At 49.7% G+C, this 4572-nt stretch overlaps 1 pseudogene; it reads right to left on the minus strand.

The window, feature by feature from the left end:
- Window positions 1-130: 130 nt before the first annotated feature.
- LOC108282207 lies at window positions 131-2185 on the minus strand (annotated as a pseudogene).
- Between the last annotated feature and the right edge of the window lie 2387 nt (window positions 2186-4572).

Below are 4572 nucleotides of genomic sequence, written 5' to 3' on the forward strand. Positions count from 1 at the left end.
TTAGTAGAGACGGGGTTTCACCATGTTGACCAGGATGGTCTCGATCTCTTGACCTCGTGATCCACCCACCTCGGCCTCCCAAAGTGCTGGGATTACAGGCTTGAGCCACCGCGCCCGGCCGAAGTGCAACTTTTTTCATCCCTTTCATGACCTGACTTTCCTGGGGCTCTAAGCCCATCCTCAGCTGGCCTCCTGGAGGAGCTAGGTCTGCATATGGGATTTTTTTTTAAGGCTTGTTTTATTTTAATGGTTGATCCATGTAATCACAGAGGCCAGCATGTACAGACAAATGGAGAGCTTTTATTCCTTGGTCTCTCCCTCCCTGGACAAAGTCTTGATGCCTCCTCCTTGCCTGGAGGCACTCTCCATGGTACTTGCCTTAGTTGCGCTTGCTTGGTCTTCAACCTTCGGTCCTCAGCCTGGGCAGCCAGGAGCTTCTTGCCATCAGCCTGTGGATGTGGATGTGTTAGAATCAGCTTGTTTCTGAACACATTCCCCTTCACCTTCAGGTACAGGCTGTGATACATGCGGCGATCAATCTTCTTGGATTCCTGGCATCTTCTGAGCAGCCAGTGAAGAATCCTCATTCTCCTCATCCACGTGAACTTCTTTTGCTTTCAGGCATCGGCTGTGCCCTTCCACAGGCCCGTGTGCCTGCCCTCCTGGAAGGCCAAGGTGCTTTTCCAGCATCGAGCCCGGGAATGGACCGTCACAGGATTTCAGATGATCAGCTTCCAGATCTGCTGACGGGAGTTGGCATTGGCGATTTCATTGGTCTTATTGGGGTCCAACCAGAACTTCTTCTTGCCACAGTGGAGGACACTAGAGATAAGCCTCTTCTGAAGCCTGAGCATACTCATGGCGGAGGCCTCAGGGCCAAAAGGCGGGATCCTGAGTAAAGAAGGGAATGAGGAAAAGACAGAATACCCCAGGCAAAAAGAACAGCATGGATGTGTACAGGCCCAGGCGTATGGCAGAGACAAGGGACTGGAAGAAGAGCCTTAGACATCTGCAAAGTACAGACACACTGTGGGCTAGAGGCTGTGGAATTCCACCTAATCTTCACCAGACCCCCATATGGTAACTACAACTATCAACGCACTTCTACAGATGAGCACACTAACACACAGGAAGGCAACACACCTTGCTGCGTTGGTCCTCTTGGGCTACACCATGCGATGCTAACAGACACCTTCAAAGGTCTCGGTGGTTTAGAGAGCAACCATTCATTCCTCTGGAATGTGACACACCCTTGTAGCTCTGTTTTGGCTCTGACCCTCCTCACTGCATTCCAGGATTAAGGCTAAAAAATCAACCCCCTTAGGAAACCTGATGGTCTCGAGGCCAAGGTAAAAAGGGAAGGTGAGGCCCAACACTTGGGAAACAGTAAAAATTACCCACAGCATCACAAAAGAGGAAGGAAAAGGTGGCCACACAAGGTCTTTTACAGTGTCTGCCAAAAAGTGGCACAGCCCACCTCCACTCAATTTCATCCCACTGGCCGAAAGTCACCTGGTCAACCTGACACCAGTAGGGGAGGGTTATGAAATCTCCTGTAGAGGGGAAGGTCGCCACATATGCGAGGGTCACCACATAGGGGAAGGTCACCATAAGGTCACATATTTCAGAAATGGCCAGACAGGAATTCAAACCAAGGTGGATTTTTTCCACCCATACGTACATCCCCTGCTCCATTCCAGCCCTTGGGCTGTGTACTTTAGAGAACTCTGTGTCCTCAATCACAGTAAAATTCTGTCCTTCCAAATCATGCCCTGGAAGGAGGAAGCTCCAGCAAAGGAGAGGCAGCTGGGCTAAAGAGATATGTTGCCTTCCTAAAATGCACCATCTCGCTGGGATCTTATGCATCCTTCAAAACCCAGCTCAAAAGGATACAGCTGTCTTTCCAGGCTCCCCCAGCTGAGCAGACCTCTCCCTCCCATATGCCCACCGATGAGCACTGTACGTTCCTCTCTCAAAGCTGCTGCTCCCCTCCACTGTACAATAATCTGTACACAGGTATGTTTCCCTTACCAGATTGTGAATAACATGAGGACATAAGAATGGCATCTTATCTGGGTGTGCTGGCTGGCTCACACCTGTAATCTTAGCACTTTGGGAGGCCAAGGTGGGAAGATTACCTGAGGTCAGGAGTTCGAGACCAGCGTGGCCAACATGGTGAAACCCCGTCTCTATTAAAAATGTAAAAAAATTAGCCAGGTGTGGTGTCGGGTACCTGTAATCCCAGCTACTTGGGAGGCAGAGGCAGGAGAATCGCTTGAACTTGGGAGGGAGAGATTGCAGTGAGCCAAGATCACGCCACTGCACTCCAGCCAGCCTAGGCAACAGAGGGAGAATCTGTCTCAAAAAAAAAAAAAAAAAGAACGTAATTTCATTCCGCTCTGAACACAGTGTACAGCTTAAGGCATGCAGTAAGAGTCTGATGAGTGAATACATTTGTCAATGGATATATACGGATGGATGGAAATGGAGAGGGTGGAAGTCAAGTTTTGGAATCGAATCAGACTCCCAGCTTTGCCACTTGCTTGCTGTGTGACTCTGGATTATTTACTTAACTTCTCTGGACCTTTACAAAATAGAAATATAAGTGTATCTCTCACCGGATTGTCAGATTAGCAGAGTGCCTGCCACATAGCAGGCACTCAGGAAATGGAAGAATGCATGATACGATCAGACTTTAAACAGACGCAAATTTGAATCTGAGCTCTGTCATTACAAGGTATGGGACTCTAAGAAGTCACTTGTGCAGTATATCATCTACTCATCCCTCCTGATCCACTCTCCATCCTTCTCCAACCTGCCCACTCCCTAAGAAGTAGGTCTCCACTGATTGCACGAATAGGCTGGGTCCCTTCTATAGCCTCTTGTTAAGACCAGCCAATGGAGAGTAACACAGAGATGAAAGGGAGGAAGGAAACTGAGGTCAACCTCTTTATTCCTCTAGCCAAGTCTATTTATTCCTCCTCGCCAAGTCACCATGGACTAGCTGTGTCCTTCAATCAAAGGTCCCAGCTTCTGCCAGGCAGCCCTCTCCTGTGTCCCCCAGCTCCTCATCTATTCATGACTAGGGGTGGTAATCAAGTCCCACCACTGCTAACCCCAGGGAGCTGCACTTCCCACATCCTGTCTCTGGGGGGCAGAAGACTCAACTGATCACCAAGATTCTGGCTCCCTGATGAACACACCATGAATAAGGCCCTCCCCTTGAGTATGGCCTGAACTTGCAAAGATGATAGGATTCCGTCTTACGTTGACTTTGAGTTAATCGAAAGGAAGATTATCCTGGGTGGCCCTGGCCTAATCAGGTGACCCTCAGAAGTCAGATTTGAAGAGTGAAAGACAACCACTTGCTGGCCTTGAAGGAGCAGACACCCGTGCTGTGAGTTGCCTGTGGACTGAGGGTGGCCTCTAGGAGGTGAAAGCAGTCCCTGGACAGCAACCAGCAAGGAAATGGGGACTTCAGTCCTGCGACCACAAGAAACTGAGTTCTGCCAACAACCTGAGAGAGTTTGAAAGAGAACACTGAGCCTCAGATGACATCACAGCCCCAGCAACACCTGAGCAGAAAGCCTTGCTCTTCCTGCACTACTGACCTACAGCACCATGACCTAATGGAAGGGTGTTGTTTAAAGCCACTAAGTTGGTGGTTATTTGTTATGGAGCAAGAGAAAACTAAGACACTGTCAGCACCTCTTTGAATGGTACCTTTATCAAACTCTTGAACCAGACTAATTTAACTGTGCCGTCTGTTTCTGCTGGGCTCTGACGCGTGCATCATTTAACATCTGTGTGCCTCTGTTTCCTCGGCGAGAAGACGATGGTGACAAAGCTATTGTGAGACTGCAAGGACATGGTGCCTTTAAAGTGCCTTGCACTTGCTAAGAGTCCACCACATGGAGAAAGAGATGGATGGACTGAAGCAACTTATTCTGCCCAGACCCCCTTTCCGCAATACGCAGAAGACTCCTCCTCCGGGTCTTTTGGCCTTGTCACTGCGGCTGGAAAGTCAAAGCCCCGAATGTGGGTGGTCCCACTCCTTCCTACCCTCCCGATGGCCAGTGCCTCTGGGATGAATGCACCACCCTTCATGCTCTAATTGTTTTGACTGAAGATTAGTGGGATCTTAGTGCTCCTGGGGTGTAAAGAGCCATTGTGAATGGTTATGCATGCTGAATTTAACCCAATTTCCAACACAAGGGCTCGTTCGTTCTGTGGAGAAGCCCATTTACATGGCCTCAGCACTGCTCCCTGCAACCCCCTGGTGGCTGACAGAAGCAGCAGCAGAGAAATGGGCAACTCCTCTTCTTAACCCAATGTCTCAGGAGGGCTTGTACCTGGAGACCAAGTTTGTTAAGAGGCAGATCTCAGGCCGGGCGCGGTGGCTCAAGCCTGTAATCCCAGCACTTGGAGAGGCCGAGGCGGGTGGATCACAAGGTCAAGAGATCGAGACCATCTGGTCAACATGGTGAAACCCCGTCTCTACTAAAAATACAAAAAACATTAGCTGGGCATGGTGGCGCGTGCCTGTAATCCCAGCTACGCAGGAGGTTGAGG

The sequence above is a fragment of the Cebus imitator genome, unplaced genomic scaffold (genome assembly GCF_001604975.1).
Source record: "Cebus imitator isolate Cc_AM_T3 unplaced genomic scaffold, Cebus_imitator-1.0 Scaffold237, whole genome shotgun sequence".
NCBI lineage: Eukaryota > Metazoa > Chordata > Mammalia > Primates > Cebidae > Cebus > Cebus imitator.